Here is a 25213-nt window from a genome sequence, read left to right on the forward strand (position 1 = left end):
GCGTTGTATTTGTGTTTTCCATTTATTCATTGGGTGTAGAAAGTTTATAATTCTGGGTGTATTTTGTATATCGAAACCCTTTTATAAGTCAGCTATGTGGCACAGAAACGAAGGCTTTTTGGTAGTCTATCTAGCTTCTATGTAGGTTTCGTTGCTTTAACGTCTTTTGTTTAGTAATTTTTGTGTTAATTATAAGTTGCTCCTTGCAGCCCTGTTTTTTTACATCCTTTTTGTTCATAAGTTATAACGTTCTGCTGTGTTAGATGCGGTTCTATTTTTGAGGAAATTGTGGAGATGATTATTTTATACAGTGTAGCTAGGCATGATATTGGTCTACAGTTCGAAGGGTTGGTAGTTTCATTATTTTTTGTTTGATGTATGTTTTGACTATTGTAAAAAATTATAGTAGGGTTTGTGGTTGATCTATTAATTTGTTAACTGCTACTGATAGAAGATGATGTATTGAAGTAAATTTTTTGGTACCAGAAATTTTGTATGCTGTCTATAAGTTTTTCTTTATAGGTGTCCATTATTTCGTCCTATGGTGTCCAATACTGTCGTTTACTCCGGTGGACGAGCGTCTCGCAATAATCCGCATCAAAGCGCGATTTTTCAACATCTCGCTAATTTGCGTCCACACCCCGACGGAAGAGAAGGGTAATGCGACCAAATAATCCTTCTATGAGCGCCTGGAACATCCCTATGAGCGCTGCTCCCGCCACGGCATAAAAGTCGTGCTTGGCGACTTCAACGCCGTGGTGGACAAGGAGGGAATTTCTTGTCCCACAGTCCGAAAATTCAGCCTCCACAACGAAACATCCGGTAACGGACAGAGGTTGATTGACTTCGCGGGTGCCCGAAACATGGTAGCCTGCCGCACCAGATTCCAACATAAGAACATACACCAAGCTATATACTTGGTTGTTTCCTGATAAAAAAAACGCGAGACCAGATCGATCATGTTGTAATTGAAGACATGTGAAGACATACTTCTTGTGTTTTAGATGCAAGTACGACGCTACCTACGAAACGAATGTTTGACATCGAAAAGATGAAATCACAACAGACAGCCAGAAGATTTGCTACTCGACTCTCACACTTGCTCTTAGAGAGTACTACCCAACAATCCGGCATGCAAGAGCAATGGAGCAACATTTCTCGTTCTCTCCCGAAGAAGAAATCGGATTCCGGCGAGCCCGAAGAAACAGTTGGTACGACGAGGAATATCATGCTATGTGGGATCGCTATCGAGAGCTAAGAGAGGAAAAGATACGTGTTATCAGAAAGAAAAAAAACAAGAGGTCGAAATACGTGAGTGCGAGGAGCTTTAGGTGCTGGCCAGCAGCGAAAACACCCGGAAATTCTAACCGAGAGTTCGGTGGCTTACAGAAGGTTTTAAGACCGGGGTGCTTTCCTGTAGGAAATCTGGTGACTGAAATCCAGAGCATACTTAAATTATAGAGGGAACACTTCTCGAACCTGTTAAATAGTAAACAAAGACGGAAATCTCGTGACTGACATCCAGAGCATACTTAAATTATGGAAAGAACACTTCTAAAACCTGCGCATGTCACAGAGAATGTCAATATCCCGATACCCCAATCGTTGACGACGGAATTGTCCTTCCGCTACCCGAACGGGAAGGGATGAGAACTGCGATAACGCGACTAAAGAAGAACAAAGCCGTGGGCGCTGACGAACTGCCGGCTGAGCTATTCAAACGTGGCGGCGAGGAGCTGGTAAGGCGCGTGCATCAGCTTTTATGCATAATATGGTCAGATGAATGCATGAATGCCTATTGGAATTTAAGTGTGTTCTGCCCAATCCATAAGAAGGGTGATACTGCAATCTGTGCCAACTATCGCGGGATAAGTCTTCTAAATATCGCCTTTATAGGTTCTACCGAGCGTATTATGTGAAAGGATGAAGCCCATCATTAACCAACTGGTTGGACCTTATCAGTGTGGCTTTAGACCTGAAAAGTCCACCATCGACCAGATATTCACAATACGCCAAGTCTTGCAAAGAAACCCGCGAAAGAATTATCGACATACACCACTTTTTCGGTGACTTCAAACTGCATTCGACAGTACGAAAAGATTTATCTGTGTGCCACAATGTCTGAATTTGGTATCCCCGCAAAACTAATACGGCTATGCAAGATGGCGTTGGCCGATATTTTGTTCCACACGTAATTGAGCCATACCAATATTATCATAATAAAGAGAAATGACAATAATTTCCTAAAAAAATTGTATTTTATTCAAAATCAACACCGGCCCTTGGAACTTAACCACCCTTTATCTGGTCTGTTGCAAATTATTGTCTTATCAATGTATATGGTTCTGTCCCAGTATAGTATATTTTCGTTCTTTGTATAGTTTCGGTTATATATTGATAATACGAAGTTGTGTTATTTGTTAAATTGAGAATTGTGGCTTTTTCTTTGTGAATAATTTTGGTTAATGTATCGTGTCTGTGCGTCTGTGCGTGTATTTTATCACCGCGAGCATTGGGCATCCTGATCTTATGTGATCTATTGTTTCTGTGTGAATGTTGTATTTACGGCATCTGTCGGGTGTGATGGTCAAATCCTTTATTATGTGTTTTCTGGTTTCCTGTTGCTATAATTTGGTCATGTATGCCAATAATGAGTCCTTCTGTTTTCGCTTGTAGATCCTCTTAGCCACGTGTATGTGTTTTGCTGGTCTATGCTGACATTGTTAACTGCAATATATGTGGGTGTTTCCGTGTATTTGTTTTAGTTGCCATGCTGCTAGGGTTTCTTCTATTGTGTATATTGGTAGGGTTACGTTTTGGTTGTGGAGATTAAGGGGCGTTAGTTTTTTGTCTGCTAGTATTATTGCTTAATGAAGTGCTGCGTTCTGCTTGTAGAAGTATGTTCTTAAATTATTTATTTGGTTGTTGTGTAGATTATGGATATCAATAAGTCCCCTTCATCCCTTTTTTCTGGGGTTTGTAATATATCAATTTATTTCAAAGAAATATATTATTGCTATGTGCTCATGGTGTTAAAAATGATTTTCGAGTGTAGGTAGCTTTTCAAGATATTTAATACGTGATACATACGCAGCGGTTAATTATTTTTTATTGTTGTATGATCTATTTTATATTTTGTTTAAAACCTAAGCATTTATAAAACTCTTCTTCTTTCATGTTTAGGAGTGTTTCGCGGTTTAGTGTTCTATTGTGCTTCTGTCAGTTCGTTGTCCGCGTTCAATATGATGGGTTTTGCTTTTATCTACAATATTCCGAAATCCATTTTTACGTCTGTAGTAAATTTTTCAAGTATATTTATTTATCTTTGTAATTATTGTAAATTTTTCGCCTACAACTTTACGTCCTCCATATATAATAAGTGATTTATTTTACGAATGCTTTCTTTTTGATTTTTCATATTAAATCCATATTCTGTTTTATTGAGTATATTTGAGAGTGGATTCAGACCTATGCAGAACCACAACGCACTTAATGCATTTCCTTGGAATATTGCGGTTTTTATTTTTAGTTGTATCTGTTCTTATAATTGTGGATGGGGATTGTAAAAGTATTTTTGTTGTCCAGTTTTTCATATTTATTTTAAGGAAATGTATGTATTTCGGGTGTATTTTATTTAACTATATCACTTTTACAGTTATGTGGTATTTTGTCGAACGCATTTTTGTAGTCAATATAACACGTATATAGGAGTATGCAGATTCCGTTGCTCTTTAATGGCTTATTGTGTGATCGTTTGGTCTATTATTACATGTTCTTTACAGCTTTGACTTTGTTTTATACATCCTTTTTGTTCATTTGTTAAAATACTGTTGCCTATGAGGTGAGTGTGTATTTTTTGTTACATTAATGATGTGATAATTTGCGCCCACGCTAATTTGCGCCCACGCCCCGACGGAAGAGAAGGACGATGCGACCAAAGATTCCTTCTATGAGCGCTTGGAGCGTTCGTATGAGCACTGCCCCCGCCACGACATAAAAATCGTGATTGGCGACTTCAACGCCAGGGTGGGCAAGGAAGGAATTTTTGGTCCCACAGCCGGAAAATTCAGCCTGCACAACGAAACATCCGGTAACGGACAGAGGCTGATCGACTTCGCCGGGGCCCGAAACATGGTAGTCTGCAGCACCAGATTCCAGCATAAAAAGATACACCAAGCTACCTGGCTGTCTCCTGATCGAAAAACGCGAAACCAGATCGATCATGTTGTGATAGATGGAAGACACGCTTCTAGTGTATTAGATGTACGTACGATCCGAGGACCCAACATTGACTCGGATCATTACCTTGTTGCAGCCAAACTGCGCACACGCCTCTGTGCAGCAAAAAACGTACATCTACCTACGCAAAGAATGTTCGACGTCGAAAAGCTGCAATCACAACAGACAGCCAGAAGATTCGCCACTCGACTCTCACTCCTGCTCTCAGAGAGCACTTACCAACAAACCGGCATGCACGAGCAATGGAGCAACATTTCTCGTTCCCTACGTACCGCCGCCGAAGAAGAAATCGGATTCCGGCGAGCCCGAAAAAACAATTGGTACGACGAGGAATGTCATGCTGCCGCAGAAAGAAAGGATGCCGCCTATAGAGCTACGCTGCGATCGGGCGCAACGCGAGCCATGTGGGATCGCTACAGAGAGCTGAAAAAGGAAGAGAGACGTATTATCCGACAGAAGAAACGAGAGGCCGAAATACGTGAGTGCGAAGAGCTTGAGATGCTGGCCAACAGGAACAACGCCCGAAAATTCTACCAGAAAGTTCGGCGGCTTACAGAAGGTTTTAAGACCGGGGCGTTTTCCTGTAAGAACAAAGACGGCGATCTGGTGACTGACGTACAGAGCAATCTTAAATTATGGAGGGAACACTTCTCGAACCTGTTAAACAGTGACAGCTGCGCATGTCATAGAGAATGTGAAGATCCCGATACCCCAATCGATGACGACGGAATTGTAGTTCCGTTACCCGACCATGACGAGGTGAGAATAGCAATATCACGGCTAAAGAACAACAAAGCCGCGGGCGCCGACGGACTGCCGGCTGAGCTATTCAAACATGGCGGCGAGGAGCTGGTAAGGTGCATGCATCAGCTCCTATGCAAAATATGGTCGGATGAAAGCATGCCTGCCGATTGGAATTTAAGTGTGCTCTGCCCAATCCATAAGAAGGGCGATCCTGCAATTTGTGCCAATTACCGCGGGATAAGTCTTCTAAATATCGCCTATAAGGTTCTAGCGAGCGTATTGTGTGAAAGGCTGAAGCCCACCGTCAACCAACTGATTGGACCTTATCAGTGTGGCTTCAGACCTGGAAAGTCTACCATCGACCAAATATTCTCAATACGCCAAATCTTGGAAAAGACCCATGAAAGGAGAATCGACACACACCACCTTTTCGTCGACTTCAAAGCTGCATTCGACAGTACGGAAAGGAGTTACCTGTATGCCGCTATGTCTGAATTTGGTATCCCCGCAAAACTAATACGGCTATGTAAGATGACGTTGCTCAACACCAGCAGCGCCGTCAGAATTGGGAAGGACCTCTCCGAGCCGTTTGATACCAAACGAGGTTTCAGACAGGGTGACTCGCTGTCGTGTGACTTCTTTAACCTGATGTTGGAGAGCATCGTACGAGCCGCAGAACTTAATCGCTCAGGCACAATTTTTTATAAGAGCGTACAATTGTTGGCGTATGCCGATGATATTGACATCATCGGCCTTAACAACCGCGCTGTTAGTTCTGCCTTCTCCAAACTGGATAAAGAGGCAAAGCGAATGGGTTTGGTGGTGAACGAGGACAAAACGAAGTACCTCCTGTCTTCAAACAAACAGTCGGCGCACTCGCGTATCGGCTCCCACGTCACTGTAGACAGTTATAATTTCGAGGTTGTAAAAGACTTCGTTTATTTAGGAACCAGCATTAACACCGATAACAATGTCAGCCTTGAAATCCAACGTAGAATCTCTCTTGCCAACAAGTGCTACTTCGGACTAAGTAGGCAACTGAGCAGTAAAGTCCTCTCTCGACGAACAAAACTAACACTCTACAAGACTCTCATCATGCCCGTCCTGACGTATGGCGCAGAAGCTTGGACGATGACAACATCCGATGAAGCGACGCTTGGAGTGTTCGAGAGAAAGATTCTGCGTAAGATTTTTGGACCTTTGCACGTTGGCAACGGCGAATATCGCAGACGATGGAACGATGAGCTGTATGAGCTTTACGACGACATAGACATAGCGCAGCGAATAAAGATCCAGCGGCTACGTTGGCTGGGTCATGTCGTCCGAATGGATACAAACGCTCCGGCTTTGAAAGTATTCGATGCGGTACCAGCTGGTGGTAGTAGAGGAAGAGGAAGGCCTCCTCTGCGTTGGAAAGATCAGGTGGAGAAGGACTTGGCTTCACTTGGTGTGTCCAATTGGCGCCGGTTAGCACGAGAAAGAAACGACTGGCGCGCTTTGTTAAACTCGGCCAAAATCGCGTAAGCGGTTATCGCGCCAATTAAGAAGAAGAATGATGTGATAATCTTGTAAAGAGTGGGTAAGCATGTGATAGGCAGGGGAAATAGTTCCAAAGTCACTGACCCTTCTACTCTTAAATTATTATATACGTCTTGCGTGCGATCGAATTTGAAATATGATACTTTCATTTGGAGACCGAGTCATACAATCCACATAAACAGATTTGAACGGATCCAAAAATTTTTTCTAAAGTATGCTCTACGGTCACTGAGCTTTTTTGAACCAATTCCTACCTATCAATCTCGCTTGTAGTAAGAAGATCGGTCCTCTGGTCTTCATTCGTTTATAACATCATCAATGGCAGTTTTAACTGCTCACTTCTTTCGCAAATAATTAATTTTAATATACCACTGAATAATCTTCGTAGCTCTTTACCTTTCTAAATATAAAACGGAGTGTTCGTGTAATGCTGCTCTTGTTCAAGCTTTAAGTGAATTTAATTCGATCTCGGGTTCGTTCGAGCTAGATTTTCCGCAAAGTGTATTTTGAATTACTGTATTTTCTATTTTTTAGGTATTTAAACTATGTGCGATAGTTATCGTTTTAAATAGTCATTAGCTTGTGTTCATAGACAAAATAAGTAAATTTATCGTCTGCATAGATTGACGTTATTAGACGAGAGCCCTATTGAGGATGATTCTCCTTATCCTGCTTCAAATATAGGTCATAATGTTTATAAATACGCTATAATAGGTTCAAATATAACTAAATTATCTTCTTATTCGAGCTTAATTCCCAATTCGTAATTAAAAAGCGAGATTACGAAATCCGAGATTATAAAATAGTCTCAGATTATAAAGATACATATTTTACAAATAAAGATACAGATATTTTTGTACAACCCTGTGTTTTCCTTGTAATCGATAATTATTATTACTAATGTAAGGTAATAACTAAATAGAATGGAAGCCGGTAAAGAAAAGAGATTTGTAGACATAATTTTAGATTTTTGTTCGATATAATTATTTATGCACTCATATCACAGAAAAACGTTTTGGCATTTTATTGCTTATTATAAAATGTAATATCGAATTTCGCATGCGTATTGCGGCCATAATTTTTTGCAACCTCAGTGGGCTTCGTGTACGAATTTTCTCCAAATTAAATTAACTAACTAAAGCTAACTTCTCTTTGCCTTTCTTCATATCGTTAATAATAATTATACAGACCAAAAACACTAACATATTCCACCAAACCAATTTTTATGAAGAAAAACCTTTCAAAACAGTCTTGACAGCTGATTGTGCAATGCAAAATTTTGCAGCTAATGTGCCATATGTGAACAGGTTTATTTATTGGGGGATTCTGCTGTTTCCGTGGCGCCGCAATCTTATGGCGGATTCTTATAGAACTCGACAAAAGAAAACGAAATGAACGAGTAAAATTTTTTGATATCTCGTTTAGTTTTCGAGATATTGAATAAAAAAGGCCTTCAAAATGCCCTTGCGAACTTCACTATAATTTGCCACATTACACTATATATTTTTTAACACTTCACTAAAATTCACGAAATATACACTCACACGCGTGTTTTTACTTATTTTTATCCTTATATTCGAATTACTTTTATTTAAATAAAATGCAAATGCATTTCTCCATACAGTCACTTTCCAATTTAAACGCGAATAAGAAGAAGATTGGAATGACAACAGTATGGTGTTGCCGGATGCCTGCAAATAGAACAAAAATATGAACAAAAATTAAGTATTTAAGTTTAGTGTTAATGTTGGGGATGGGGGTTATTGCGCCTCCTTACTACATACACGCATATGATGTTTCAATTTTGGGTTCAATGGTTTTAACACGGAAAGAAGTTCTACGCAAAAATACTGTGGATTGCGTAGCCGGAGTTGGACTGATGAGGGTTATTTTTTTGAAGCGCGGCCGAAGGCCGCCCACGCGAAAAGAAGTTCTACCCAAAAATACTGTGGATTGCGTAGCCGGAGTTGGACTGATGAGGGTTATTTTTTTGAAGCGCGGCCGAAGGCTGCCCACGCGAAAAGAAGTTCTACACAAAAATACTGTGGATTGCGTAGCCGGAGTTGGACTGATGAGGGTTATTTTTTTGAAGCGCGGCCGAAGGCTGCCCACGCGAAAAGGAGTTCTACGCAAAAATACTGTGGATTGCGTAGCCGGAGTTGGACTGATGAGGGTTATTTTTTTGAAGCGCGGCCGAAGGGTGCCCACGCGAAAAGGAGTTCTACGCAAAAATACTGTGGATTGCGTAGCCGAAGTTGGACTGATGAGGGTTATTTTTTTGAAGCGCGGCCGAAGGGTGCCCACGCGAAAAGAAGTTCTACCCAAAAATACTGTGGATTGCGTAGCCGACGTTGGACTGATGAGGGTTATTTTTTTGAAGCGCGGCCAAAGGCCGTCCACGCGATAAGGAGTTCTACGCAAAAATACTGTGTTAATTAATTTAGTTTTAATTACTTTATTATTTTTTGAGATACGCTTAACACATTGTGGTAGGGCGTTTTGTGCCAGTGCATTACGGCTGGAGCGGGTAATTTATTGAAAAATGTGCGCGAATTTTATTGTTATTAAAAATCAGTATAAATTTAAAAAGGCTCTGATTTCTTTTTTTAACTTTTATTTTCTTATCTTAGAATGTATTCTCTATCGTTATTATAATAAATAAAGCTACTTTCTGTATACTGTGAATTACGCCACTTAACTAAAACTGAAATAAGAGTTGTTTTGAAATTAATTGCTTTTAAATTTGCTCGTATGCTGTTTACTGTTAAACACAATTTACCGTTATTATTTTGATTTGTATATGTTTGTACATCGTAATACTAGGTATGAGAAAGGGTAACAACAAACATTAATAACCCGTATATCTTTATTTCCCTTATTCTACCACCCATCTATAAAAAGGTATAACTACGTGACCCGCGCTCTACCCACAGTTTGCGAAAAACGTATTTTTACGTGTCCCGCACACAATGTGTTAATATCATTGTTTTTAAGTTTGAATGAGTTGTATGTTTTTATTTTCAAAATTATTTCTCAACTTAAAATTACAGCAAAAAATATTGCAGTTTTACAATGAACCTTCTTCTGAACATCTCTGCATACGAACTTCGTTTTTATTTCAGGTGTATGGTAACACCAACTTTTCGCTAAATTAGAGAACTTTAACATTAAATTACTTAAAAACTAAGCGAGATATCAAAAAATTTTACTCCTTCATTTCGTTTTCTTTTGTCGAGTTCTATAAGAATCCGCCATTAAATTGCGGCGCCACGGAAACAGCAGTATTGCCATTTATTGCTAATCACTGCATATGTGAACGTACTTTTAGATAATCGTTCATTTTGATTGATTTTTGGTTTGGTGGCAATAAATTGCTGCGATCACTAGTTAGTCCGGGACATAATTTTAGACACATATGAAAATATAATAATGATGGTCAGCTGCGTTTATAGCGGTGGAAAGACCGTCAGCCGAAGCATTGCAAATTCCGCGCGCCGCCGAGATGTGTGAACGTAATGAATTTGTTGTCAGCAAGTTGAATATGGTGCTCATTTGTTCGACTAGAGTTTTCATTATGGATTTTAGTTTGGCTACTTCGTTTTTCTGCTCGTCCGAAGAGATATTTTTTGCAGTTGATTGTGGAGGTTGTAGAGTAGGTAAAGTACCTATATTGTTTTTAAGAACACTTGCTTAGGACAGCTGGATTACAAGGAGTACGGTTCGCGGCATATTATAGACAGCAGTACTTGTCTGTTTTTTGCTCAATGTTCTATAAAATTTCTGTTGTAGTGTTTTATATTCCATGACCCCTTTGTAGTTGGCAAGATAATTGTCTTCGCATAAAACACATTTGACATTTTTCTAAGTGTTTATAAGTAGGCAATCTCCTGCTAAACGGCTACCAGCGTATTTTACGCATCGTCGGCTGCGATTACAAAGTGCTTTGTGTGTCCACATCGTTGGCTCCTGGTACATTGTGAGATTTCACGTTTTTTCCTTTGGGCTTCAAATTTTTTGTCGGTGAATAGGAAAGTTTTGCACCTATTTCTTTATTATTGCTGACTGTTTTAAAGATTATGTGGAACATTGGCACTGCTTTTCTTCTGAATCTGTGTATTATATAGAAAACTTGACCACTTTGTGGCCTAGATCTTCAATTGCTGTGTGAACGTCATCCATGGATGTTGCTGGATCCATGCCCTTAAGCACAACACTAAGTCGTCTATGATGCTTTCATTTATAGGAATGAAACTCGGTCTTCCTTTCAATTATATTGAAGCACTTTTCGGACGTCATTTTCATTCCCAATTTTTAGTTCAAAGCTTCCTTGAACTAACTCAAAGAGTAGCGCTTTGAGTAATTGAATGTTAATCAGTCCAGACATAAAGGTTGGCAGAGGTTTTGGCTCTTTGCGAGTTTGCGGTGTTTCAATAGGAATTTCCTCTGCATCAAATAATTTAGAGTGATTGGAATTATTTGTAGACGGCCTAGCAAGCCGGTAACCAGTAGAGAAGTGATTGCTTTGTTTTGTAAATTGAAATATTTCCGGGACTATTTTTACCTCGTTTTCATGACATTGCGATTATATTTGAACTTGTTGTGTTCCCTGCATTCTACAATGTGGATGATGGACCGATTCCAAATGGTGTTATGTATTGATTGCTCCACAATAAATTGCTGAATCTGGGTATTTACTTTTTTTGGGGCAATGCTGGTTTTGCGGGGACACAAACTTCAGACGCCGCGGCGTATAGGCAACTTCTTTTGTGGGTATTTTCGAAAACTTAGCGTTTTGTGAATATCTGGTCGGTTGTGGATTTTCCGGGTCTAAAGCCACACTGATAAGGTACCATCAGTTGGTTGACGGTGGGCTTCAGCCTTTCACACAATACGCTTGCTAGAACCATATAGGCGATATCTAGAAGACTATTTCCGCGGTAATTGGCCCAGATTGCAGGATCCCCCTTATGGATTGTGCAAAGCATACTTAAATTCCAATCGGCAGACATGCTTTCATCCGACCATTTTTTGCATCAAAGCTGATGCATGCTCCTCGTTGTCGTGTTTGAATACCTTAGCCAGCTCCCGTAGTTTTGTTATTCCTTAGCTGGGTTATCGCTATTCTCACCTCGTCATAGTCGTGTTGCGGAAAAACAGTCCCGCCGTCAGCGATGTGGGTATCGGGATCTTCACCCTCCGTAATTCAAGAATGCTCTGGATGTCAGTCCCCAGACCTCTGTCTTTGTTCTTGCAGGAAAACGCCCCAATCTTGAAACCTTCTGTAAGCCGCCGAACTTTCTGGTAGAATTTTCGGGCGTTTTCGCTGCTGGCCAGCATCTTAAGTTCGTCGCCCTCATATAGTTCGGCCTCTCGGCCTTTCTCATAACACGCCGCTCTTCTTGTTTCAGCTCCCGCTAGCTGTCACACATTGCACGCGTTGCGACCGATCGCAGTGTAGCACTATAAGCAGCATCATTTCTTTGTGTGGCAGCATAACATTCACCGTCGTACAATGTTACTTCATTGCTCTTGCATGCCGGTTTGATGGGCAGTACACTCAGATAGCAGGAGTAAGAGTCGAGTGGAAATCTTCTGCTTGTCTGTTGCGATTGTAGATTTCCTATGTTGAGCATTCTTCGTGTAGTTAGATGTACGTTTTTTGCTGCACAGAAGCGTGTGCGTATTTTGGCTGTAATAAGTTAATAATCCATGTCGATATTGGACCCTCAGATAGTACGTACATCCAAAACACTAGAAGCATGTCATCCATTTATCGCAAAATGATCTGGCCTCGCGTTTTTCGATCAAAAGACAAGCAGGTAGCTTTTATGCTTTTTTATGCTAGAATATGGTGCTGCAGACTACAATGTTTTGTTGTGCAAGGTGAGCTTACCAATTGTGGGATAAAAAACTCCCTCGTTGTCCAACATGGCATCAAAGTCCCCAAGCATGTGTTTTATGTCGTGACGGGGGCAGCGCTCATAGGTACGTTCCAGGCGCTTATAGAAGGATTCGTTGCTCGCATCGTCCTTCTCTTCCGTTGGAGCGTGGGAGCAAATGAGCGAGATGTTAAAAACTATCGCTTTGATGCGGGTTATTACGAGACGCTCGTCCACCGGAATGACCGACTTCGAATTTGCGATCCTTTGCATGGCAACCTTGCGCCGTCTATCGCATCTTTTGAAAGGCAGGGATGCCAGCCTTTGCTCTTACGAGGACATCAACCAGCCGGGCAGATGCATCTTCCCCATTAAGGGACTGGACATTCCAGGTGCATTCTCTCAAATCGTAATTTTTAGTTCGTTTGCAGGGATCGTAATCAGAGAAAGCAATTCTCATCCGAAACTTTGTTATGTTTTTTTGTGTGCGAATTTTTGCGCGTCCCAAATCCATCGCTCATCCAGATATACTGTGTTTCTTCACCTTCTCACATTAGCTCGCTGCCAAATGGATATTCGGGAGCTAGCTAGAGGTTACTTGGGCGAAGCCCATAAGTTGTGAACTGTTTGGACCGTATTCAGAACAATCGTCCTTACCCCTCCCAAGTGAGTGGCATTCAGTGGCTTTCCCTACTCATTATCCCAGGTGAGTAAAACGATATCTCAATCTACAATGCCCTCTAAGATTTCTTGCAATGATTCTAAAATTATTCTTATTTAATTCCATACAATTTTTAAAGCGGTTTTGGTTAAAGTTATCTATGGTCCCAATACTATATTCTTTGTCTTTCCTCTACTAGCTGAATAAGAGCGAGAAGCTACATACGCTTTCCTTGGCCACAAGATGGTTTTTTGGCTTATAGATGGGGAGGCTGCTCCTTCCCTGCTAATTTGTAAGCTATTTCTTCCAGTAATTTCCATGTACCTTGGAACCCATAGGACTACCTTAGCAAAGCATGCCAGCATAAGTTTTGATGCTTGAGCTTTGATTGCTACTGGTTATCAGTAAGGATAGCTTTGCTTCTGTTGTTATATGTAATTGCATTTTAAATTAAAGTGAGCGCATCTTTGTATTAAAAGTCATATGAATGAAGTTAAAATATATCGTATTTAAAATGTAAACTGGAAATAAATTTTTGTAGTGAAGTATTGATTTATTTAATTTTCAATAATGTACATACATAAATTATTTTTGCACATTACAAAAACACACTTTAGTAATTATGCATTTAATTATGCTTAAATAAAATTACAAAATTCTCCAAAAGCCGTTTCACCCGATCTATTTTTAATCAAATTTACTTGTTCCCAATAACGGTCTATATTGGTACAGTTTTGGAAGATATTTAATGTAGGAAATTGTTGCCTTAGTCATCAAATCAATTTTAATTTTCATTTAGTGTAAGAGGTCTACGTAAAAACTTCATAAAGCACATTTATTCCGTTTCCGATCACTATTGGATCAATTTATTTATTTATTTATTTATTTATTTATTTATTTAATTATACAAACGCCAAACGGCAATATACTACATAGATTTAATTTATTCAAAAAAGGGAATAATTTATACTAATATAATAATATAGAGGGGGTATTTATTAGTTTGAGATAACAGTAAGACTAATATGTTAATAAATTGAACAAACAAATTATGTTAGGTGCCGTTTAACAGCTGCAACAAATGCACCAATGGATCCGCCATAGAATTCCACGTCATTATTGAGTGTATTGACTAGATTCGCAATACGATTATGTGGGCCACCAATTACGTAATTTTTGCTTGACTTGACAGTTTTTAATAGGCGACGACGCCTCAGATGTAGGTTAGCCGGCGCAAATTCAAAGCAGGCTGCTGCGTCTGGAGCATCTATCAGGCCATTGAGTACTTTGTAAAAGAAAACTAAGTCTGTCACCTGTCGACGTCTTTGCAGTTCCTCGATTCCGTAATGAATGTAGATGTCATCAGTTGAGGTGCAGCCTTGAGGCTTATACCGGTGTGCTAAAGTCCTGCAGAACTTCCTTTGGACTGACTCGATGCGTTTGATCTGGTAATCTGTATATGGAGACCATATGACAGATCCGTATTCCAGGATCGGTCGTACGAGAGTGTTGAAGAGAGATATCAGCGTGTGCGGATTGGTGAAATCTTTGCTGGTCCTTGTTATGAAACCCAGAACTTTATTGGCTTGAAGCGTGATCTTATCTATGTGTTTACTAAAAGATAGCTTGCTATCCACAATGATGCCTAGGTCCTTGATATCCTCGGTTTCATGGATGTCATCATCATTTAACGTATACTTTGCGGCTTCACGGGTGTGTGACCTTGAATACGAGACCACAGCTGCTAATATCGACATCATTTAAATAAACAACGCTTAAAATATTCGCATACAATTAGTAAGGTTAAATGGGAAGTTACCTTCCAAAACTGAATAGACATATGGAAGTCACACAATTAAAGGAGCCCCAATAGATAAAATTGGCGAAACTGTTGCATGAAGTGAAGGGGTGATAATAATCTAACCAAAGACTTTTGAAATGGACAATTTTAAAAAGAATTGGGCCAATAGACCAAACGAAAGAAAATGCACGAAATTCGTTTCAATTGGACCTAAACGATAAGCGTGTATACATGCACGCCACAGTGGAGAGAATATAGGAGTATAACATTTATGCTCAATTTATTGTGGTATGGTTTTTATGGGCCAGACCCACTCGCATCCAAGGTTGATAGAATACAAGATTGTGCCTTCCCAATTCACCGTAATATAGGCACTGCAGTTATGCAAACAAAATGAAGAGGAATTACTTCTTTGTGAAGAGGAAGAGTAAGCGAAAGCAATGGAAACTGTCAGACACAAGAAATTATACACACATTCACACTTTCTTTCAAGGCGTCGGGAAAAAAACTGTTATAAATCCTGCTTTCACAATTTAACACGCGACACTTTATTTTTTTCACTTTTTGAAGTGAAAACTTCTTTAGAATCGTTGGGACTGATTTGAGACTCGATGAAACGAAAAAGCGACACTACGAAGCGTTATATGTTGATATACGTATATGTGTGTGGCTGCGTAGTGCTGAGCCACGCTAGAATAGTGAGTATTGTAGTATATATACTACACTGCCTATTATTTGCTTTAGTGTTTAGTTTAAGCGTCATACGTATGTATGTTTGTATGTATGCTAGTACGTATGTGTGCGCGCCTGCGTATTACGGAGCCACGGTGAGCGAGAAGACATTATGTATACCTATACTACACTACCTAATACTTGCTTAGACCAAGCGTCCTACGAATGTTTGTGTGTATGTTAGTACGTCTGTGTAATATACGCGTTACGATGCTCATAATAGCAACCGCTTGTGCTGTATTGTGTCCGTATTTTTATATTCGTAAATATTTTCATTTTTAAATATTTACCGCAATTGCAGGCGGTGTTGCAATATTCCACAATCAAAATGACGGTGCTCGTATTGTAACTCCACAGATAGATCTGAATGCACAGCAACTAGAATCACTGTCTGTTCAGCTCTCTAAAGTGGGAGAAATATGTGTATGCGAAACCAGATTGAGCAATGGAAAAACAGTTTTAATTGTGGCAATTTATATTTCACCGAATCAATCAATAAATAGCATCACGGAATTCATTCACGAAAATTTAATAAAGTATACACCAGAAGTATCGCGGATACTTAGAAAAGATTACGATAAAGTTCCAATGATTTTAAGTGGCGATTTTAACGTAAATTTTGCTTTGGACACAGCGGTTCCTTTAATTGACTTTCTCAATACAACATTCTATTTAAAAATGTGTAACAATCGCACTGAATCGACAACACGATCAAAAACAACAATTGACGCGGTATTTCAAAGATATATTGACAACATCGAAACCAAAGCATTTCTATCATATTTTAGCTATCATAAGCCACTCGTATCATTTGTTGAAATTGAAAACATTGAGGATGAATAATAATAAAATGAAGAAAATAAAATATGAACTTTATAGCAATATTATAATGAACCTATAATTGTCCCGCTTCTAATGCTGTTTTCGTCTCATTCTCTCTCAGTTTGTTTTACGGAAGGTTTCACTTCTATCGCGTCTAACCGTTAGACTGGTATTTTTAATTTAAAAACCACAGGTCTTAAAATCACAATTTTATCAAGCCATTTACTGAATATTTACAAATATTTTATTTATTTTATTAAATTTATATAACAAAACTAATTTTATTACATAAATATCAAAACGCAGCACTGGCTACGAGGCCTTCAGCCGCCACTTTAATTAAAGTTACATATGAGTAAAAACTAATTGCTAAGGGTTAGTGCAAGTGTCAGTATCTTAAATATATTTTAACAAGTCATTGTTTTTCAAGAAGTTGTATATTGTCATAATATTTTCATCCGAGGGTGTTTTAAGCAGTTTTATGATATCAACGTTGTCATAGCTCACAGATGAATTGTGCAGGATCGGGCAGAGAGTAAGCAAATGTTTGATAGTGACGGTGTGGTTACAAAGAGGACATTTGGAAGGACTATCACCTGACAGTAAGTGGGCATGAGTTATGATAGTGTGTCCAATTCTTAATCTGGTAAATGCCCTCATGGCACTTGTGGGTAAAGATGATGTATAAGTAATTCGCTTTTTGTCTTCATTAATTTCTGTGTAATGGTGTTTGTATGTCTTCCAATCGCTTGCATCTTCTTGGTACCTTATATGTTTGACTAGGTTGAGAATGACGGATTTGGTTAGAATGTCGTAGACTAAAGTAGGTGTCCTTATAACATTTTTTGCAGCTGCGTCTGCATAGTAGTTTCCTTTTATTCCAGCGTGACCCGGAATCCAAGTAAGTTTAATTTTTCGAGGAGCACCGATGACCATGTCTCTAATTGATTCAATTATTGGATTGTGGTTGGACGGAGACGTTATTGCTGACATACATGATTTACTATCCGTGCATATTAGAAATTTTCCTTTAGTTTTCCTAGCGAAGTGGACTGCATTTAGAATTGCAGACGCTTCAGCGGTAAAGATAGAACACATTGTAGGAAGAAGCCAGTTACAGATTAATTCGTCAGTGTCAGTAACAACTGCAAACGAGGTAGATTCTGCAGACTTGGAGCCATCCGTGAACAGTAACTTTCAGCCATTACTTAGCTATTTGGAGTTTAGTTCAATAAAGGTTTGTTGAAAAACTTCGTTTGGTGTGTTTTGTTTAGATAACATCAACAGTTTGTTGGGAGGAAGTATGTCATTGATCTTCAAAAGTGGATGGCTTTTTAAAGTCTGTGTTTCACATTTGATGTTAGTGTTGTTATGTGTTAGAGTTATCCCAGTGCATTTGTGTTTCCTACAAATATGAAGCACATGGGTTTTTTTCTAAAGAAAGTGAGGCACCAGACTCCAGCGACCATGTATAATATCGGCAAGAATATTTGAAAATAGAGATTGAGCTAAAGGAACGTCGGAAACATTAGAGTACATTAAAACATCATCTGCATAGATCTGGTGCTCAATTCCTTTATATTTTTCTATTATTCGACTGATATCATCAAAGGCGATAATAAACAAAAGGGCGGAGAAAGGTGAGCCTTGCGGCGTACCATTATATAGTGGAAGTGTTGGTGAAAGAAAGCCGTTTACGTTAACTTTGAGTTTGCGATTTGTGAGAAAGTTTGTGACGAAACGTAGCACTTTTGGACCTATTTTCCATTTCATAAGCTGCCGTACTATAATATGAGCTCCTATTCTGTCGAAAGCTCTGTGAAAATCAAGGGATAGTACGGATATGTGATTTTTGCTCGATAGAGCGTTGCATATAAAATCATCGAGATTAATTAAAGCGTCTGATGTACTTTGTCCTTTTTTATAGGCAACTTGGTTCGATGATATGTATTTGTTTCTCTGAGCGTACCACATTAGACGATTGGCAATAATCTTTTCCAATATTTTGCCCATGCATGGAAGAAGCGAAATCGGTCTATAGTTAGCAACTCCATCGGATGATTTGTTTGGTTTAAGAAGAGGTATGACCAAAGAAGTTTTCCAAAATTGGGGGTAGACACCTGTATCGAATATTTTGTTATACAGATTAACCAATCGTAGCTTGAGACTTTTGGGCATATGTCTGATCATTGGGTAAGAAATTTTGTCTAGACCCGCTGATTTTCCTTTAAAAGTGGACGCAACAAAGTTCAGTGTAGGATATACATGATTCTATTTGTTTAGCACAAGAAGTAAGATAATGAGAAGGATGGTCGTGGTTGGACAAGATTTGGGTTTTAGCAGTTTGCAATTGGAAACTAAAGGAATCGTCTGAACTGGTTACAGACTAGTATCTTGCGAATAACTCAGCAATTTCTTTTGGATCGATAATGGAACCTGTTGCCCCCTTCATACAACGGATGGTTTAGTTTCTAGGTGTTCCAGAAAGTTTATTCAAAGCATTCCAAATTATTTTTGGACTAGAGGATGGATTGATATTGCTTGTGAAATCCTCAAAGCACTTACGTTTTGACTGTTTTGTACTTCGTCGGAAGAGAGCATTTGCTTTTTTGAAGGAGATAAGGTTGGCTAGTGACCGTGATCGTTTGTATTGATACCAGGCTACTTGTTTTCTTTCCCGAAGCTTAGCAATTTCTTTATTCCACCAGGGAACAATCTTTGTGTTTCTTACTGGCTTTGTTTTTTGTATGCTCGCTTTAGCTGAAGTTCGAATAATTTTTGTTAATCGTGCACTTTCTTGGTTTGGGTTGTCAGCGATTGCGCTACATTTATTATTTGTTTCGCATAGAGACTGAAACTTCTGCCAATCGGCATGATCGGTTATGAATTTCATATTAAATTTAACATTTTTGGAAATTGTACCTAAAGACAGTTTTAAAATAATTGGAAAATGATCACTGCCATGAAGATGGTTGAGTACATTCCATTCGCATTTTGTAGCAAGTGAATCAGTACACATTGTGAGGTCTATATGTGAAAAGGAGGAATGTGTTGAGAAGTGTGTTTCGGCACCATTATTTAAACATATTAAGTTTGAAGATAGTAAAGCATCTTCGATATTTTTTCCCCTAGCGTTGGGGAGCCCCAGAGTGGGCTCCATGCATTAAAGTCGCCGGCAAAAATTATTGGAGGATGGACTTGGTGAATAATATGCAATATATCTGAGCTAGTGAATTGTTGATCAGGTGAAATGTACGTGCAAATAATATTGATTTTTCCTACTAGGTTAATTTCAATAGAGAGAATCGGTAAGCTGGATTGAATGGAGTTTATTTTGTAAGGAATGCCTCTTCTTATGAGTATCCCGATACCTTTTTTGCTTGTATTTATGTGTGGTAGATTGTGAAAAAGAAAAGTGTATTGTTTTGGAGTCAAAACCGAAGCATTGAAAGGGAGATGAGTTTCATTGAGAAGTATTATAGTTGGTGTGTGTTCGTGTATTAATAGTTGGAGCGCACTGTAGTTATTAGAGTAACCGTTTCGATTCCATTGCAAAATTGAGATCATATGAAATAAGATTGAAAGAAAGAAAACTGGAGAGAAAATGGAGAGATAGAAAGCTAGAGAATCAACATGTGTGAGCAGTCATATAAGCAGAGTGTCACCAGTTGAGAACTATGTTAAAGGAGAATGAGAGTAAGCTATGGTTTTAGAAGAAAGTTGATTGGGCGTCAATTTCGTTAAGCTTAGTAGAATTATATGCGATATTAGAGCTTGGGGAGAAAGAAGGGAACTTGCATTCATTAGTATTTATTGCTGAGGGAAAATTTATGAGTGGGGAGGGATTTGTTGTTGGGGAGTTTGCAAAGTTAGTACGATCAGTAACAGAGGAAATGTTAGAAGAGTTATTGGAATTTTCAGTTGTTTTTGCTAAGTTATTAGATGTGTTGTATGTAGTGTCTTTGTTATTGTTATTTTGAGTTAGAGTGAAGGCAGCATTATTGCCGTTATTTGAAGCCGTTGATATTGTATTTTTATTGCTTTCATTTGAATTGAAAGCTATGGCAGCGTATGAGATATTAGGAGAATTTGTAATGGTTTGCTGTTGTTTATGAAGTTTGATGGCTTCGCGCATTGAACATTTATTTATAGTTATAATTTTTAATATTTCTTTAGCCTGTAAGAATTTAGTACATTCCTTGGAGGAAGAGGGATGTTCTTGGGAGCATTTAGCACAAAAAATTCGGCTACAATCAGATGGTGAATGGGGGGGAAGGGCGCAATTATTCCAAAGGGGAGTACGATTACAATGTTTCGTTGTGTGCCCTAAAAGTTGGCATGATTTGCAGCGCATGGGAAGTGGAATATATTGCCGGACTAACACTTTGCACCCAGCAATGTTAATTTTACTGGGCAAGTTATATAGATTGAAAGTTAGCAATAGAAGTCCGGAGGGCCGAAAATTTTCGTCTATTTTTTTGGAATTTATAGGCTGCTACAACTCCTTGAGAGCTAAGTTCACTTACAATTTCGTCCTCCGGGACGTTATTTATTATAGAAATGGAGCGAATATTGTGCCTTTCACGTGGTTGAGTGATTCGTGTAGGGTTGCTGATATGGCACATATATTCCCTAGTTGCTTTACATTTCTAAATTTTGTCGGCGAATAAACTATTCTTTACAAGCAGGAGTAATTTTCCATCTCGTACAGAGAATGTGGAGTGAACTTGGCTGCTAATTTGCTGAATAGCACGATGTATGGCAAAACATGAAAAGGAAGAAAGGGGTTTAGATGAATCTGTGAAATCAATAACCACAAATTTTAGATCATCCACTTTGGTTTCGGGAAGAAAAGGGAAATCTGTTAACGGCAGACTTATAGAAGGTTTACGTCTCTTTTTCTTTCTGGGTCCGGTATCGAGTAGTGCAAAGCGGTTAGCCTCGATGTTTACTGGCCTCGGGGTCATAGTTCACGTTTGCGAATACTAAAATTATCAAGCGAAACTCCGTATGCAAAAAAGAAACGTCTTATCGGCGCGAGAATTAGTCGATAACTGTATTTACAAATAAGTAACTTTTTTTCCTTTTTTTTTTAAAGTGAAACTTCTTAGGCGTCGATGGACGAGCGAATAGAATAGGATAGATAGTACTGTGCATGCTCGTGCCTTGTCTATGCACGTTATAGTGTTAGACGCTATATGTGCGCACGGCTATAACGCCACGCTAATACATCGGAGCGAGAGAGAGCAACGTATAGTTAGAATGCGACAGATCATATTGTGCGTGCTGTGGCAGTACGCGTTGGCGACAGAAGCCATTTATACCATAGATGACTAGATGTGAAACTCTCTTTCTCGTGAGAGCGCTGAAAAATGTGCATTTTTTATAACATTTTCCAATATTGCCACACCGGTAGAAACATGAATTGGGTATTTTTTTAAACAAAAATTGGGAATTTTTAGTTTCCACACCACCATTGAGGTTAGTATTTAGTGTGCGGTTGCCCAAAAGTATATTACTCGTAAACACCTACATATACTAAAAATAAGCACAATCCGTATGAAATATGTACATAAATAAGCAACAAATTTAAAAATTTATATGTAAATGAAATTATTTAAAACTGAAATACAAAAGTAATTTAATAATAATAAAGTAATGAACGCGAAAAACATAAGTTATAATTAAAAACATGACATATTGCGATTTTTTAATATAACACAGAAAGTGGGTAACAAAAAAAAATCTCAAACTACGAACAGAATAAGTTAAAGCAGATTACCTTTAATTTTTGTAAAATATCTCAAACTAAAATTCAATTCCCATACCTACTGTTTTCAACCATAGAATATTTACGTATATACAAATTTACATAAACCAACAGACAGTTTTCAGTAAAATTACATTATGTACATGAGACTAATTAAAAGTAGAAGCCGAAAAGGATATAACGAGCTTTGGATTCTACAAACTCACTTCAATTATTACATTTCAATTGAATTAATTTTAAGACAAATAATTATAAACATTTCAACGCGTCATTTCTCCATTAAGCAAAAAGGAACTGTTTTCGTCAGTTATTTTTGGCGCGTTTCTTCTGGCAGCCTGCCATTTCGCCTATCAGCTGCTCAAAATCCCATAATGTGTGAGTGCTGCCAAGTTTTGAAACGTCCTCATGGGCGCGCTCTCTCTCAAAATGAAAGAGTTTCACATCTAGTCATCTATGATATATACGCAGTTGATACACCACGTGCATTATTTTTGTAAATTTTGTCTATATGTATTCTTTGCAATGTTGTGAATTTATTTAGATACATATTCTTTCCCTCTCTCTCTCTCTCTCATTCTCTCTCGGGTTTCTCCCTCTTTCTTTGTCTGCCTTGAAAGTTTCACTTCTGTTATGTGTACTATCCTACATGCCCTTTTTTTATTTGCAGCGCTGGAGGACATCGGTTGTCAAATCGCGAAAAATTAAGTAGCAGATTTCGGAAGACTCTGCCTTCCATATTCTGTACACCGTGCTCTCACCGATGTCGTAATATTGTAATACATGATAGTAGAAATACATTGAGGGCGGCAAGGACATAGAAAACAGCTTGTTCATAGTGATATTTTTGGTGTAACAAAATGTCATGCTGTTGTTAAAATAATTGCTTTCATAAGAAGGTGTATAGTTTAATATTAGACAGATGATACTTCGCGCCGTCATCAATGGCTTATACTATAAAGCTCCAAGATCCAGTTTTTCAGTACTAGTTTAATGAGGTTGAATTAGCTAAGAAATCTTGCAAATTTGGGTGTTTAAACATAAATTAGCTGAAAAGCAAAGTTAGACAAAAACTGAAACACTGACCTTAAAATTATATGACAACATATTTTGTAAACGAGTTACGCTATGTACTTATTACTGTATTTTCCTGTCAGAATGTTTTTAACACACCCTAAACCATTGCTAAGCATTTCAATGGTATATTTCCTTCATTCTTATTATTCTGCTTGTACGAGTATACTGCAACCAGAGAACGTTAATGTATAGAGAAGTTTCACGAGCTACGAATAGTGTGAATTGTCACAAATGAAGTGAAACCACGAATGAAACCAAATTGCCTAAGTTGAATTGCATCTTTAATAAATATAATGTTGCACACATATGTATGCACTGAAGCTACCATGAGGTCTTATCATATTTACATACAATAATTAAATACTAAAGACCCGAATGATCGAATTCCTGCCTAACAAATGCTAAAACAATTCTCTTTTGCATATGCATGTACATATTTGTATGTGCGTATGCACACTTTGTGCCCTAGCATTTTTTTTTATGGAGTCTGAGACTTGCTTTTCGGCTCACCCACTAAAAACCCACCCCAGCTCCGTTTCCCTCCCGCGGGACAACCGTTAAGTACTACTTCAGGGAAGGGGGAGCGGCCTATTGGCTCTTCATGAAGATCTGCGCTGTTCAGCGCGACGCAGTTTGGAGATTACTATTTTTGCCATATTACATACAGCGGACTAATGTTCTTCTGACTCTAATATAATATCCACTAGGTTATCAGCCGAAATTGGCTTCCCCACCTAGGGTAATTCCTCCCTTTCGAATACAAATCGCTGACAGACAAAGAAAACATGTTCTGCGTCTTCTACAGCTGGTGCACAATGAGAACAGTACGGGTCGTCCTCGTGCTTAAACCTATATAAGTAGGATTTAAAGCACCCATGTCCCGTCAGTATTTAGGTCATATAGTAATCTAACTGTCCATGTTCACGGTTAACCCATTTGAAAATTGTGTGAATCAAACGGTACGTCCAGCGTCCGTTGGGGGACAAGCTCCATTTCTCCTGCCATGAACGCAGGCTACGCTCTCTTACCATCTTGCGTATTGTCACCCGTCTGAAGTAGCTTTCTTTTTGTATATTTCAGCATACTCTGTTGCCATCAGGTTGATTGGGAGTAGTTCTGCTATAACCATAATGGAGTCTTCCGATACCGTTCGAAACGCGCAGCACGCTCTGAGGGCACTTAATCGGTACACTGATTTCATGCACTTCACATATGAGGTGCAATTAGTGGCTTCCGCTGGAGCTGCATACAGCATAATCGATGAGACAACAGAGTTGAGTAGTTTCCTACAGTTTTGCCTAGGGCCTCTGATGTTCATCATTATTCGCGTTAGCGCAGTTACTGCTTCTGCTGCCCTGCTGCTCGCGTACGCCAGGTGCTCTTTGAAATTAAGCCTACGGTCGATTATTACTCCCAGATACTTAATAAATGTCTTCGATCCTATGCCATGATCGCCCACCATTATGTTGGCCGACTCCACAATCTTCCTGCTGCTAATTAGTACTACTTCGGTTTTATGGTCCGCAAGAGTTAGACCACTGTTGCACAACCATTCCTTTACCATGCCAACAGCTTGGGTGCATGCTTCTTCGGCTTGATGGAGTGATTTAGCCACGACCACAACAGCTATGTCGTCAGCAAATCCTACAATTTGTGACCCTAGAGGTAGATTGAGACGCAGAACTCCATCGTACATAACGTTCCATAACAAAGGGCCGAGGACTGAGCCTTGTGGAACTCCGCCAGTTATTTTGTACTCTTTTACACCAGTATCGGTTTTATAACGCAGGGTTCTGTCAGAAAGGTAACTGGCGACAATCCTACGAATGTACATTGGAATGTGGAAACTATCCAGCGCGATTAGAATTTTTCTCCAATTCGCCGTATTGAAGGCGTTCTTAACGTCCAGCGTCGCAATTAGGCAGTACTCCTTGCTACCGTATAGCCATCGA

At 39.0% G+C, this 25213-nt stretch overlaps 1 protein-coding gene across 1 annotated transcript in view; it reads left to right on the top strand.

Moving 5' to 3' along the window:
- Positions 1 to 9993: 9993 nt before the first annotated feature.
- Positions 9994 to 25213, top strand: part of LOC129249918 (homeobox protein prospero-like) — a 52210-nt gene continuing 36990 nt past the window's right edge. The window contains exons 1-2 of the mRNA XM_054889584.1: positions 9994 to 10178; positions 12959 to 13107. The gene's annotated coding sequence lies outside the window, so the exon portion shown is untranslated. The remainder of the gene's footprint in view (positions 10179 to 12958; positions 13108 to 25213) is intronic.

This window comes from Anastrepha obliqua, chromosome 6 (genome assembly GCF_027943255.1).
Source record: "Anastrepha obliqua isolate idAnaObli1 chromosome 6, idAnaObli1_1.0, whole genome shotgun sequence".
Taxonomy (NCBI): Eukaryota; Metazoa; Arthropoda; class Insecta; order Diptera; family Tephritidae; genus Anastrepha; species Anastrepha obliqua.